Below are 16,599 nucleotides of genomic sequence, written 5' to 3'. Positions count from 1 at the left end.
TGTGCTTTCAGATGCTTGGTTTCGAGACCTCAAATTCTAAATCTGAGGTCTCGAAATCAAATTCGTGGAAAATTACTACCTTCTCGAAAACTACGTCACTGCCGAGGGAGCTGTTTCTCACAGTTTGTTTTTATACTATCAAGGTTTATGCCGATAACTATTTTGAGTAAACCAATTAGTGTCTACTGCCTTTAAACATCTGTTTATATTTGACAAGACAAGATCATTGGCATTATATTACAAGGGCCATCGACGGAGGAGGTTGAATCAAAGGAGGGCGCTATCAGATCATAGAGCAAGGAATACCTTACTCTATGATCAGATGAAGTAATGGGTGCATTCGTTTAGCTTCCCTGGGTCGACCCCGGTCTGCCCCGGTACGTTCGAACAGCTTTGACGGGGCTCACCCGGGTCAGCCCCCACGCCCTGCTTGTGGAGTGGGTCACTTGGGGGTGACCTGAGGTACATACCGTCACCACAAGAGGGCGAGTGTGATCGTTCGATCAGCTCTTGTCAGGGACTCACCCGAGTGAGCACTGCGGGATCGACCCAGCGAAGCTAAACGAACGCACCCATGTATACACAGTGTGCCGTACGGAGGACACACTCCGTACAAAATCTCCGTGCCTCCTAGCCTGAACATCTGACGTCAGACTTCGAGGCTCGTTTAGTATTTGCCAGAGACTGGCCTCAAAACCGGCGTGTAACCTTTGACCCATTTCAAGGGTGCGTTCGATAAGCTTCCCTGGGTCGACCCCGCGGTGCTCACTCGCATGAGCTCCTGACGACAAGAGCTAATCGAACGATCACACTCGCCTCTCGTGATGACGTCCTCGGGTCACCCATGCCCAAAGTGACCCACTCCTAAAACAGATCACTGGGGCTGACCCGGGTGAGCCCCTGGAATGACGTCAAAGCTATTCGAACGCACCGGGGAAAGGACCGGGGTCGACCCAGGGAAGCTACGAACGCACCCAATATTTTATCAACATGGGCTGAAGCGGGTTGATTTAAGGGTGCGTTCGTTTTTCTTCCCTGGGTCTACCCCGCGGTGCTCACTCGGGTGAGCCCCTGACAAGAGCTAAACGAACGACCACTCACCGCTCTCGTAGTGACGTCGTTTACCTGATGGGGCCAGCCCCCAAGTGACCACTCCACAAGCAGGGCACTGGGGGCTGACCCGGGTGAGCCCCTGGAATGACGTCAAAAGCTATTCGAACGCACCGGGGCAGACCGGGGATGACCCAGGGAAGCTAAACGAACGCACCCACTAAAGAGGGCGCTATCATTAGAAGTTTGCACACAAAGCCGTTTTGGGCAGAATCCCCTGTCATAATTGTGTCTTAGGGAAGTCTGTCTCCCGGAGATGCATGTATGTCACCGTTATTGGAAATTAACATGGGCTGGAGGAGGAGGATTTTAAAGGCAGTGGACACTATTGGTAATTACTCAAAATTTTTTTTAGCATAAAACCTTTCTTGGTGACAAGTAATAGGGAGAGGTTGATGGTATAAAACATTGTGAGAAACGGTTCCCTCTGAAGTGCCATAGTTTTCGAGAAAGAAGTAATTTTCCACGAATTTGATTTCGAGACCTCAGATTTAGAACTTGAGGTCTTGAAATCAACCATCTAAACGCACACAACTTTGTGTGCCATGGGTGTTTGTTTCTTTCATTATTATCTCGCAAGTTCGATGACCGATTGAGCTAAACTTTTCACAGGTTTGTTATTTTATGCATATGTTGAGACCCACCAACTGTGAAGGCTAGTCTTTGACAATTACCAATAGTGTCCACTGCCTTTAAAGAGGGCGTCATCAGAACATAGAGTAAGGACAGTATCAGAAGTAGTTTGTATAGTTCGCCCGGGGTGGGGGGGGGGCAGATTCTCCTGCAACACCTGTTCACCTTATAGGAAATTAACATGGGCTGATGAAGGAGGTTGAATCAAAAGAGGGCGCCATCAGAAGAAGTTTGTTGTCGTATGGGGGAAGAATATCGGGGGGCGGGGGGGGGGGCGGGGGGACGCACACATGATCTCCGGGGGTGAGGGTCACGAATCTATTGACACACCGTCTGTCACGGTGATGTGATGTTGTACAACGATTGACTGCCATACAACTGCAAAACATGTCAACAAGTCATCCATTGGGAAGCAGTCATCCATTCATGTACAAGGGGCATTGCCAGAGATAGGCACGATTGCCCTCAAATCATTCAAAAAATGCAAATTTAGCTTACAACCATGGTCTTTCAGACACAGTTCTATACTGGGTTTAAAACTCGCACGGTTAAACCTGGGCTCATTTTCATGGCTCTGCTTACCGCCGAATTCCGCGCTTACAATCACGATTCGATCCCCGCTTACGTGCAAGCACCGAATTTCTGCGCTAGCCTTGTAAGCGTAGAATGCCTAGTAACGTTGAGTACGCACGCGCAGAAGCCAAAATTCACCGCTAACCCGTGAATAAGCTTGCCGTAAGCACAGAATTCCCTGCTTCCCTGAGCGCCGATTCTGTGCTTACGGTAAACAGAGCCATGAAATTGGGCCCAGATCGAGTTAAACTCTGTGTGCATGAACGGCTCTGAAATTAGAAGCCACTCGCTCTCCCGTTCCTGCCGCTTGGGACCGCGGCTCTACGAATTTTTTACAAGCTTTGACAAAAGGCTAAAGTTAGACCTAATCGGGGCCCAATTTCATGGCTAACCGTAATCAGCTAAGAATCGGTGCTTACTGATGAAGCAGGGAGTAACGAAGTGCGAACTCTTCGTTATTATACCAGCATTCTTCGCGCACACAGCAAGCGCAGGAGTTATTCGGGACCTCAGTGTAGTAAAGCGGATAATGGTGATCGTAAGCGCAGAATTCAGCGGCAACCAACTGAAGGCTCGATTTCACGAACCACCGAGATTCATCGTAAGACGAAGTATCACCATGATGGAGGAAAAAGTATTACCATAGCGATTTGTACAGCACCCTTTACTAAGCAACTATTAGCCTTGATCAAGGCGCTACAGCCAGCCGCGATCTGCAAAACCCCAGTCCCCATCACTGAATTCCGCCAGCGCACCCCCATACATAACACAGTGCATATAATACGTGTACAGCGTATTTACACATACCATGGAGGAAGGAATAGAAGGAGCTCGAACGACCCGCAAAACCGCAGAGTAACAAAAGAATACCCTGACAATGCCTCATTCTAACCAGTGGAAAAAGATAGGAGACCTCCAGCTGGACGCCCGATTAACGAGCAGGATTAGATTTCTTTGTACAGAACGTGCGGTACCGCCGCTCTGCACCGTTGCCTTCGTGTAAAGTTGAATCATTGGAGACAAGAATTGTGAATACACACGTTTTCATATATCGTTTGTGGTGTTTCACTGAACCATCATGGCATATTTTTTCATTTTTTTTGACTTTCCAGTCACTAGCGGTGGTTCAAAATTTGGGTATTAGCACACGAGGGTGCTTGGTGAGCACAAGTGTACACAAATTTTATCAGGTCTCAAAAAAGTTGTTTTTCTGTATTATATCCATACGACATACGACACCATGGTTGAGTGAAGAACCAAGTGCGCACGCGCAAACTCACATACGCCAGGTCGCCCATTGTCTGTATAAGGTATGTCGATGATTACGAGGTGTTGTTAAACGACCGCGGTACCGCAGGTTCGACTTTTGAAGTCCCTTCGTTCGAGCTCCTTCCATTCCTTCCTCCATGCACATACGTTCTGTACATGTACATGTACCATCTGTATACGGTACACTTACGGTACATGGGTACTTCCTAAGTAGCTTGAGCCACGTGTACGAGGTTGAAAGTACAAAGACACGACCGTACCCACGACTACGCGATACTGTTCTCGCTGTACAATATATGGTAATGTACATTTGTGTATGCACTGCATGCGTGTGCAGCGAACCGGGCCGGGGAACAGTACGTCAACAGCCTTGATCAAGGCTAAGCAACTATCAAATTGATTTCAGGTTAAAACCAATCGGACCTCTTTTTGTGAACTCGTCCCATAGAGCCATGGAATGAACCAACAAATTATAAACCCAAAGCCAACCACTGCACTCACATTGAAATAGAGGCAAGGACAATTTTTTTGTCATGGTAATTTGACTATTCGGTCTGATTTTCCATGCTTGGATAGAACCCACCGATTCGTGAGAGGGTTTTAAGTGAGACTTACGGCGTAGACCAGTGGATGTGTCTGTCATCCATTCATTATTACGTTAGTTATACCCCCTCTCTGCTACTGATGGGACAATCTGGCGTAGCCATTATACGGAACATCAGGGTAAGTGTTCATCATTGAAAACGAAAAATTATAAACAAAAATGGACAAGTTTCCAAGCTTCTGTATCATGCCACCACTTTTTCATTGGGTTGTAATAGTCTAGAATGATGTCTAATTTATAATTAAAAAAAAAGACATGAGAATCTTTTTGGTAAAATTTACCGAAATGTGCTTGAAAGTTTACCAGAGGTTTCTCACTAAATTGTTTGAATCTGAACAAGACTTCAGACATTAAAACTTGTTATGCATCTGAAAGCTCACATTGCGCAACAAGGGTGTTTTTTTTCTCTTTATATTCTCTTGCAACTTCGATGACTAATATTAAAAACACGTTGTCTTGGATCGGTCGAGTTGGTCTTTGAAAAGCGTTTGTGTGTTATAAAATGCATATGTAACCGTTTGTTATAAAATGCATTATGGTTAGTAGGTGATTTAAAAGTAGAACACAATGATCCACACATATTATATGCCTCGAAATTGCGTGGTTTTCCTTTTACTTTGCGAACTAACACGGTCGCGGCCACTCCCATAAATGACCGACCTTTGTCGACTAGGTAAAAGGAAAACTTAGAGTGCTACTTGTGTGGATCTTTACATTCTACTTTTCTAATCATATGCATGCTATAACAAACGGTTTGTTCAAACACCTTTTTTCAAAGACCAACTCGACAGATCCAAGGCAACGTGTTCCTTTAAAGGAACACGTTGCCTTGGATCGGACGAGTTGGTCAAAACAAAAGCGTTTGTAACCGTTTTTTATAAAATGCATATGGTTGGAAAGATGTTTTAAAAGTAGAATACAATGATCCACACAAGTTTGCCTCGAAATTGCGTGGTTTTCCTTCTACTGTGCGAACTAACATGGTCGGCCATTTATGGGAGTCAAAATTTTGACCCCCATAAATGGCCGACGTGTTAGTCGACGAGGTAAAAGGAAAACCACGCAATTTTGAGGCATGTTTGTGTGGATCATTATATTCTACTTTTACAACATCTTTCTACCCATGTGCATTTTATAACAAACGGTTACAAACGTTTTTCAAATACCAACTCGACCGATCCAAGGCAACGTGTTCCTTTAAGCCCAAACTTGCACAGGTTGCCCCTCTGCTCTACTCACTTGCGAATATCGCTGCGAAAGGAGGGGGTCGTGACGTCACATTCACGTCAAATTCGCTTCGCATTCACAGGAAGTATGAACTGGGCTTAACTGATCAAAACGTCGAGTTGAAACCTAGGTTTCCTCAGTACCACCCCACCTCAATTACAGATTGTCATAACATGCGTGTTACCCCAAACATGTATTATTTTTGAAAAGGCCAGCCGTCGATTTCACCAAACTCTTCCTAACTTAGGATTAATCTTAAATCTTGGTACTTTGTTCTTGGTATTTTAATCCCTTAACAGCCCCATTTGGGCTAAACTGGGATGGTGGGAAAGTGACGTCAACAGCTAGGTGGATAAGGTGCCAAAAGAAAAGATTAAAGGTGCACTTTTTACAGGTGCAGAAAAAGAAGGAAAGAATTTAAAGGGCGATATTGCCATGCAGAGGCTGCATTGCTCTGATGGCAGGGATGGCTGATGTTTGGAAGACCTGTATGGATGGAGTTATGTGTAGGACAGCAAATGTGGGAGCCTGTTCCAAACTGACATAGCCCTTGGAAAGAAGGCATATTTGTATACATTAATGGTTGGAATTGTTAAGGAGGTGTATTTCAGTGGGTGATCGACTCGTTGTGAGATATGAGTAGCATGTTGAAAGCACTGTGGGAATAATATTGACTAGGTTGTAGTGAATTTTGTAGTACAGTGTGCATTGTTGGATTAGGCGGCGGGTGTGAAGTAGATCCCAATTTAATTGTTCTACAAGCGGTGTAACATGAGTAGTTGTACGATAGTCAGAGAAGACGAATCTGGCTGCTCTCTTTTGAATCTGTTCAAGATGGTTTATGTCGGTAACAGTGGGATTCCAAACTTCACTTGTATACTCGATTTGTGGACGAACTATTGCTGTGTAGGCTCTTGACTTCACCTGTTGGGAACAAGGTGACAAAAGTTCTTCTCAGGAGACCTAGTGTACGACTTGCTTTCTGTGCAACTTTGGAGCAATGATCTTTCCATCTCAAGTCATGTGAGATCGTAACTCCAAGGTAGTCATGTTTTTGTACACGGGTTAATTGCTCACCCAAGAGAGTGTACTGGTGCGTCTTCGGGCTACGTTTGCGGGTGATGGTGAGAACTGCGCATTTTTTAAAATTTTTTTTAATGCTTATTAGCCACTTATTTGACCACTCTGTATTTAGGCCATTCTAGAATCTGCTGGTCGTCTGCTGTCTTTATCTCCCTGTACACAATGGCTGATCCTTGGGGAACGCCAGATGTAACATCGATCGTTGAGGAGTGTGTTCCATTGACGGGGACGGCTTGTTAGCGAATTGAGAGAAAATTATTGATCAAACCTAGGGTGTTGTGTGTGATGCCATAGTACTGCAGCTTCTCGGCTAAGAGCTGGTGGGAGACTTTATCGAAAGCCTTACTAAAATAAAAAAGGATGACATCAGTTTGACCTTTATGGTCGAGTGATTCAGACCAGTCATTAGTTGAGTTTACCAGTTGTGTAACCGTTGATAGGCGCTCCCTGAATCCATGCTGTTCGTCAATCAGAATAGTATTTGAATTAAGATGCTTGGCTACATGGCTTAGGATAATGTGCTCCATCACTTTACAACAGATACATGTCAACGAGATGGGTCTATAGTTACATGCTTCAGCTTTTGGTCCACTCTTGTAAATTGCTGAGACCATAGCTTGTCGCCACTCGGTTGGAACTGTATTGGTGTAGTAGGACTGTTGGAATAGAGATCTCAGGACTGGAGCTAACTCATGAGCAACTATCTTTAGGAGACGTGGAGACATTTCATCTGGGCCAGCTGGTTTGGATGGATTGAGTTTGGAGAGTTGTTTGGCCGGCACGCCTTCTACACCGGTGTGGAGGTATGAAATAGATTCATATGGTGACTTCCCCATGCTCTGTACCTGTGAAGCATTAGTGGTTGGTTTATTGAAGACATTCTTAAATTGCAGATTTAATGTCTCAGCCTTGTCAAAGTCTGAGCTGCACATTTTGTTGTCCGATTTCAATGTTGGAATTCCTAAATTTTCAGTTCGCATAAGTTTAACATAGGACCAAAAAGACTTGGGGGTTCTCAGTTAGATTATTACCAATGACATTGTTGACATAAACACGATGAGAACTCCGCACAAATGTGGTGACATAGTTACGATATGAGCGGTATGATTTCCAAACTATTATGACGGGATTTCCAGGCTATTATGACGGGTTCAGTTTCGTATCCAAATACGTAGGACGCAGTGGACTCATCCTAAGTTAGGACTGGTAATCTCGAGATAGGATTGATCCTAGCGTTTCGTGAAATCGACTGCAGACCTTGTACAAGCTAATTATGCTATTTGTCTAATGTCCCATATACTATTATTAAGTTTCGATAAGTAGTTTTCCCTCATTTTGTACTGCCTATAAATTGTATAGAAAATAACCTGAAACCTAACACATTGAATTGAACCGCAGGAAGTGAATGAAAGCATATAACTCTGTATTGCAACAGTAATGTAATGGCACTCCCACCACAATAAGATAGTACAATTGAAGAATGAAACGGCTCTTAAGTTGGCCAGCACAAGCTCTACGGCCTTGCACTTCTATTATAAACAGTGCACATCGCACAAGAGTCTTTTTCAGGGCTACAGCAATAACCAGAGTGAATTTTAGCACTGCTATAATTATGGCGCTCTTAAACTATTGTCGAGGGAACATTGCAGCACTTTATGCTAGATTCTTTTGGGCTCCTAGTCGGTTGTTTAGTAGTAACATGGAGTCATAACAACTTCACTTTTACAAAATAGTAGTGCTATATATATGGATAAATTTCCGTATGGCGCCACCACTTTTCCCCTCATTTTTTTACAAAAAGGGATATCTCATTGAGGTAAATTAGATACTATATTATTTCATATCGAATGAAAAAGAGGTGGCGCCACACGGTGACTTTTCCCTCTTAGTTTTTCTTTCTTTTAAAATCTGTAAAATCTTTTTACTCTGACTGATAATTTTAAAGTGATGTTTCTCCTTATTCCCAATTTGAAGAAACGGGTCCAGTATGTAAAACAGACTTTTTGCTGATAATATTTTGCAGATACAAGATGGCGCACCCCATTCGCTTACTTAAAACACTCGTGGCTGGTGGAGTCTTCGTTCTAATTATCTTTATATTAAAGACAACATGTAAGTTTACTTCACAGCTTCTTAACTTTGATAGTACATGTACTCACCTTTTCACATTTGACCTTTGACCTTTAACTGGTAGGAATCCACTGAATCTCTATTTAACTGTCAGTATATGAGATCAGTGGAGGAATCCCGTCCGAGTTGGCCGATAAGGTTACCGGGTTACGGCCAGGGCCCAGTTTCATATAGCTGCTAAGCACAAAACTTTGCTAAGCATGAAATTTCTTCCTTGATTAAAACAGAATTACCAACAAATTATCCATGATTTCCAGGGATAAGCAAACAACAGCTGAATACCAGTAACAAGCAATATGCAACAAATGGAAATTTGGTTGGTAATCCTGTTTCTATCGAGGAAGAAATTTCTTGCTTAGCAAATTTTTATGCTGAGCAGCTCTATGAAATTGGGCCCTGATCATCGCGACCGTGCGTTGTACTCTAACCTAAGGGATAAATTTCTTCACTTGCTTGTGCCCCTCTCCATATAGAGCTAACACTCGAAAAACTAAAAAGTTGAATCCAGCACTTGCATGAGTTTGGCGAGTGACTACACTTTGAAAGTGTTGGATGCAGCGTTTTGTTTGTTAAATCTAGCATTTTAAATTTGTGATCCAACGCAAAAAGGGTTAGTTTCAACATTTCTCAGAAAAAAAAGCTCCTTTGAGTTGTTGGATCAGCTTAACTGGTTCTTAAATTGTTGACCGAATACTTTGAAATGCTGGATTTAACATAAATATAAAATGCTGGATTCAACACTTTCAAAAGTGCAGTCACTTGCAGAAGTCATGCAAGTGTTGGATTTGACCCTTTAGTTGTTAGAGTGCAGGTAACCAAAATAGTGGAGCTATATGCATGTGAACAACAGCAGACTCTGCTCTCGCAAAAATATTACTAAGCTTTGGAAATGAGAAGTAATTTAATTTCCATTTTTCCCTAGAAGACGATCAGAGCATACATACTGATCGAAACGTCGAGTTGAAACCAACAGATCTTTTCAGAACCACCCCAACTCATTTAGAGATAGTCATTACATGGTGTTACCGCAAACCTTTCTGTATCAATTTAATTTGGTGTCTTTGTCCATGAGTGAAAGTGTCACAAGTGGGGCTCAATTTCATAGATCTGATAAAAAAAAGCAAAACAAAATCATGCTTACCAGAATAAGGTTACAAGCAAAAATAGCATGTCACTTGAACATTTTGTGACTGGTATACTCATTAATGATAAGCAGAGATTTGTTTAAAGCAGTATTTTCTTTCACAGCATGAGCCACCTACATTGGGCCAAGAATAATACAGCTAATAAGAGAAGTTCTCTTATGGTGATGAAAATTTAATGCTAGTTTCCCAGTCCCAAAGGCTAAGGTTATTAAACACATGTATCAATTCTGTTCACAGACAACTCCCAAACCGACGTGAATCACGTGCAAGTTGTCAGCAAATCAGAGGAGCGGATTATCGGACATGCTCAGGCAACTCAAACCACAGCTTCTTCGAACGTCTCAACCAATAATTTGTCTCAAACAGCGTCAATTGTCAAAAATGACCACCCAAAAAAGTCACCCGACCAAACCTCATTTGGTTTTATCGACACGGAGCGAGGCATGATGGACCTGGACGCCCTCTTTCGGCGACTTGTGATTGTCGCAGCAGTTTCGGACAATCACGTGGGTGAGGTCATGGGGATGATTGCGTCTGCGCAGAATCACATGCCCGACACACCAATTTATGTTTACAACTTGGGGCTCAATGAAAAGAATTTTAAAAAGGTATGCCATCATAACCACCCCCCCCCCCCCCTTCCCATGAAAAGAAGAAGAAGAACAAAAGTAAATTAATATAGTTACTTCTCAACTTCCAGCTTTTAATCCGTGAAAAGATTATTCCTTTGTCAGATAGTAAGGGGAAATATATTCGTTTACTGTGTTGTTGTGTTGTTTATATATATATATACATTATTGTAGCTACTATGCAGTAGTATAATACAAAGCAAGACCAGTTTCCAAAAGAACATAATCAGTCTACACAGCAAAGAGATTCGTCAAGTGGTTAGACTGCAGGACTTGCAATCAGAAAGTTGTGGGTTTGAATCCCCCCAGCTAACCGCTGATTTCACCATGACTAGAATAAATATTGTCGTCTAGTTAATGAACCACACTTGCTTGATTTGTGTAATTCATAATCATAGACGTTAAACCAAAGTTTGTATGAGAGAGATTGGTTGTTGCCAGCTTGGTGTTTATATCGCTTGTGTGAGTTTGCTGAGTTCCCTTGATGGGAAGATCATTCAAACAAACAAACAAACAAACAAACAGACTTGGTGTTACCGCAAACCAAATATACATATCCTCCCGAAGACGGTCGAGCACACTGACCGAAATGCCGAGCATGCAATTTGGCCCTTCTCAGAGCCACCACTATTACAAAGATTTCACATGTTGTCACCGCAAACCTAACTTTTTAAACGTTGTTCCAACATCAGTTGGAACAGCTTTTGTTTTCGTCAATATTGTAGTTCTGACATAGAAGTCGGAACAGCTTTTTAATGTTTTCGTCAAGATTATTATAACCTGTTCCGAATATACAACTCGGAACGGCTGTTGTTTTCGCCAAGATTATTATCTGTTTTTCTTCCATATATTATTTTGTACTATTTGTTGTTGTTGTCAAAGCCCCAAAGGATTGGTACAGACAAATTCACATGCCGTGTTGCATGAATGCTTGCAATGGTTCATTGTCTGGCACTCATACAACTTCGAAGTCTAGACATTATGTTTGTGTAAAAGGCCTACATTTCGCAATTTTGTACAGTCACTAAATTGAGATAATGTACATTGAATGTATTCAATTTGATTTCAGCTTTAAACGCATTTGCTGCATGCGTGCGTACAGAGGTGGCTTCGTGCTGGCGACGGTTCATTATCCTTTTGAAAAAAACACCTGCAAGCGATTTCACGATACACTAGGAGTAACGTCGATCAAGGGACTATAAGTTGGTTATAATACACCACTTGCTTTTTCTGTATTCGGTTTGGCTGAAACACAGTCTAGTGATCGCGCGCGCGTGTTTTGCGGGAATAGTGCCCGCCGGGCACTAGTCTTTGACAATAGTGCCTTTTTACAGCGCCCTCGATCTTGACGTGAACCGTGAACAGCAACTACAAAACTTCTTTTTTTCCCGAGATTTCTGTTCGTATTTCATATTTTAAGATCGAGGTGTTTTATAAAACACACATTGACTGGCATAATTCGGTAAATAGTGGACTTTGGGTGACCAGAAGAGGGACGAGAATAGGCCCCCCATTGCCAGTCAATATGTGTATACTATTGTCGACCATTGGGCGATGTTGCCTATTGACTAGTGGTTGACAAATGGTCGCTGGTCGAACTAGCCTTAAGATAATTCCTTTCTTGAGTTATACCTCGTCCTAACTTGGGATCCATCTTAAGGTTTACATGTTACAGTGCAAGGCTCGGACTCGTCCTTAGTCCTAAGTCCTAAGATTAAATCTAAGCCTGCACCTTCAATATCCAGTGAGGAGTGAGCCGGAGCCCAAGCCGTGGTTTGAGATAGGCCCCTGGTTTCGAAAAGGGCCAATAATAATATGTTTACCTGCTAAGCACTCTGCTGCCACCTGGCGACCGTGGGGTCCCCATTCTGACATTATGGTTTCATGTGGCATTTTCATGAACCTTTTAAAAATGATAATAATAGTAACAATAATGTGAAAATAACGTAATAATGTACCCTTTGTAATGAGCCAATTCAAAATGTTTCTGTTTCCATTGCATAACAAAACCTAAAATGAATCCTCTTTTTGTTTTATTTACTAAAAGGACCAATTCAATAATGTTTCTTTTCATTGCATAAAAAAACTTAAAATTTCCTCTTTTTTTCTTTTACTGTAATCAGCTTAGCGCAATGTGCAACGTGCACATGCGCAGACTGGTTTTCCGGGACTATCCCGCGCACGTGAGAGACCTTCATATGTACGCATGGAAAGTTGTCATAATGCGCGTAAGTATAAAGTAGTTCCGTCTAGCTAGTTTCTCTGCTCCATTTCGAAAAGCACTGAAGATTAATCTTAGATAAGTTGTCGATATTGAAAAACTAACAACTTGTAAAATCGAGCCCTTAGTAGACACCTTTTGTAATTGTCAAAGACCAGGGCCCAATTTCATGGCTCTGCTTACCGCCGAATTCTGCGCTGACGACCACAATTCCCCGCTTCCGTGCAAGCGCCGAATTTCTGCGCTAGCCTTGTAAGCCTAGAATGCCTAGTTACGGGAAGTACGCACGCGCAGCAGCCAAAATTCGCCGCTAACCCGTGAAATACGCTTGCCGTAAGCACATAATTCCCTGATTTCGTAAGCACCGATTCTGTGCTTACGGTAAGCAGAACCATGAAATTGGGCCCAGTTTTCTCACTTGGTGTCTCAACATATGCACAAAATAACAAACCTGTGAAAATTTAAACTCAATTATTGGTCGTCCAAGTTGCGAGACAATAATGGAAGAAAAAAATTCTTGACACACAAAGTTGTGTGCTTTCAGATGCTTGATTTCGGGACCTTAAAATCTAATTCTGAGGCCTCGAAATCAAATCCGTGGAAAATTACTTCTTTCTTGAAAAAGACGTTACTTCAGAGGGAACCGTTTCTCACAAATTATGTTATACCAGCTCTCCATTGCTTGTTACCAACGGTAAGTTTTTATGCTAACAAATTATTTTGAGTAATTCCCAATAGTGTTCACTGCCTTTTTCAAAGGGAGTGCATATCTTTGGTAATTACTCAAATTATGAATGACCGTAAACAGAACACTGATACTTGATCAAGAGCACTGGAGGACTAACCTTGCAGAATGTAGGTTTGAATCCCCAGTGCACTTATCGAAAAGAGAAGGGATTCGCCCCGGTGTTTCCTGGTTGTGGCTGCTGTATGCGCGGTAACCCTTATAAGGTGCTCAATATTGGGTCTCAGAATTCATCACTCCAATAACCTATCTTTCTGAAAGTTTCTATAATATACTCAGCGCCTTGAGTACCTTGTTTTATATATTGATACTCTTTGAGAAACGACCTCTTTGAATTTTATGTAAAAAAAATAGTCATTTTCAATCCCGAAATGTTATTATGAGAAAGGCTTCAGGCATGATTTCCTTATAATTTGGGCTTGGTCAGTCCCAGTGAACCAAACGTAGACAGACATTCCCTTAAACGTCTTTAGATAAGAAACCAAGGAAGATAATGAAATTCTTCGACCTTCTTAAGACATACGATTTCATCTTCTCAAATCATCCCTATAAATTTATATTTCGTGTTATATTAGAACAAAGTACTAAAAGTCAAGTGATAACGACATCGCAAGTCAATAATACCAGACTTATTAACTTGTACACAATACATTCTGTCTACACAAGCATCGACAGAATTACTAATGACTTCATTACTGCCCAGTCATTTATATTGACCGGAGAACGTGATCCATTTGTTGGAATTAAGAGGGGCCATTAGTTGACACCGGGCAGGGAAGAAACGGATAGTCGTAACTTTATTCTGTTTGTTCTTATTATAACATACATCAATAACTACGAGCCATCGACAGCACTATTTTTCATTTCGCAAAAAGTGTGTTGACTTTAAAGATACTTATTCACTTCTTGCAGACATTAAAAAGTGCATTAAGAGTTGCTTTTAAAGGCAGTGGACACTATTGGTAATTACTCAAAATAAGTATTGGCATAAAACCTTACTTTGTGACGAGTAATAGGGAGAGGTTGATGGTATAAACATTGTGAGAAACGGCACCCTCTGAAGTGACATAGTTTTAGAGAAAGAAGTAATTTTCCACGAATTTGATTTCGAGACCTCAGATTTAGAACTTGAGGTCTCGAAATCAACCATCTAAACGCACACAACTTTGTGTGACAAGGGTGTTTTTTCTTTCATTATTATCTCGCAAGTTCGATGACCGATTGAGCTCAAATTTTCACAGGTTTGTTATTTTATGCATATGTTGAGATACACCAAGTGAGAAGACTAGTCTTTGACAATTACCAATAGTGTCCACTGCCTTTAAAGGGACACGTACCCTTGGATCGGTCGAGTTGGTCCATGAAAAGCGTTTGAAAGTGTTTGTTATAAAATGCATATGGTTAGAAAGATGTTTTGAAAGTAGAGTATAATGATCCACACAATCAAGTCTCGAATTTGGTTGGTTTTCATTTTATTTTGCGAACTAACAGGGTCGGTCAATTTATGGAGTCAAAAACTTGACTCTACATCAATACAAAATTTGACAAAATGGCGTGCCGTGTTAGATCACCATGCAATTTCGAGCCATTTGTGTGGATCGTTATTATACTTCTAAAACATCTTTCTCATCATTTTGCATTTGATAACAAACTGCTTCAAACGCTTTCCATTCACCAACTCGCTAGATCCAAGGCAACGTGTTCCTTTAAGGTTTTAACTCAGTCAGTAATCAGTATACTTTATAGGACCTTGTCACACGGTGTAAGTTTTACGGGGACTTAGAGGCAACCAACCGCAGTATATGTTACAACCATTTTGGTAGCACATGAGTCATTCATTGGAAAATATATTTCAGCCCCCAAGAAAAATATGGTGAACAGTGAAATGGCATAATAGTCGCAATACTGTCGGTCATGTGCTTTATGCTTTGTCTGTGTCTGTCTGTTTTGTATAAACTCATGCGATTGTTTTTGTATGGGCACACCCTAACACAAGCTTTGCTGACTTGGCTGTGCCCACAATTCACTTAAGCCATTGGACCCTTTCGGTAAACAGTATTGTCCAAGGCCCACACTTTGTGTATCACAACTTATATATAAAATAACAAACCTGTGAAAATTTAGGCTCAATCGGTCATCGGAGTCAGGAGAAAATAACGGGAAAACACACCCTTTTATCCGCACGTTTCGCCGTGTCATTACATGTGTTTAAAATATATCCGCAATTCTCGATATCGAGAATTGATATTGTTTTAGTGTAATCTCAAAAAGTAAAGCATTTCATGGAATAATAATTCAAGAGAAGTCTTTCACCACTACCTTCTGTAAACCCTGTAAGTTATTTTTTAAATCTGTGAACTGAACTTTTTTTTTCTGTACCGAAAGGGTCTAATGGTTTTTCCTCTGGTATCACTTTGTTTACGTTGTACTTCATATTAAGTGAGGAATTTGCAAATAAACATTGTTGTTGTTTACCTCGTCTAAGGCCTAAGTTGAACTTGTTTGACCCCAACTTTTCGATGTTACCATCCGCAGGAAACCCTGACAGAATTTGGCGCCATTTTCTACGGTGACGCGTCTGTGCGGTTCACGGGGTCACTGCGCACGCTCTTTCCATACCTCCACCTCCACCACGGTTACATGTGCCACATTCACGGCTTCGACCCCAAAATCAAACAGAAGACCACGCACCAATATTTTAAGACACACATGGATATGTATGCTGAATTGGGAGTTGACAGAGAAAAGTATTTTAAATCGGTCAAAGAAGCCCCTCACATCTCAGCCGGGAGAATTCTAATGGTGAATAACTCAATCATACGAGAGCGTCTCTTGGTACCTCTGTACGAGTGTGCAATGAGGAAACAGTGCATTAAACCCAAAGGTGCTAAGGTTGGGGGCCACCGTTTTGACGCGTCCGCCCTGGCAATTATCGTCTACAAAAATCTGAGGAATGAGTGGACGGAAGAGAATAATAACGTCAAGGAGTTTGACGAGATTGTTGATATAAAACGAACCACCAAAGACAGAGACGGCGTAAAATATTGCGGAAAACTGCCAGTGGTCCCAGTTTAAACGATATGTTTTTACGGACGCTAGGTGGCAGCAGACTCACGATTGTTCACAGAACTATTATTATTATTACTACTATTATTATTAATGGCTTAATTGGTTATCAAATTTGCAAGAAAAAATATGAAAGAAACAACACTCTTGTTGCGATACTTTGC

General features: G+C 41.7%; 1 pseudogene; it reads left to right on the top strand.

The window, feature by feature from the left end:
- Positions 1–3,941: 3,941 nt before the first annotated feature.
- Positions 3,942–16,444, top strand: LOC139951522 (uncharacterized; annotated as a pseudogene).
- Positions 16,445–16,599: the final 155 nt, after the last annotated feature.

Source organism: Asterias amurensis, chromosome 19 (genome assembly GCF_032118995.1).
Source record: "Asterias amurensis chromosome 19, ASM3211899v1".
Classification (NCBI taxonomy): domain Eukaryota; kingdom Metazoa; phylum Echinodermata; class Asteroidea; order Forcipulatida; family Asteriidae; genus Asterias; species Asterias amurensis.
The sequence above is the reverse complement of the archived record's forward strand: the minus strand, read 5'-3'. Positions and strand labels throughout refer to the sequence as shown.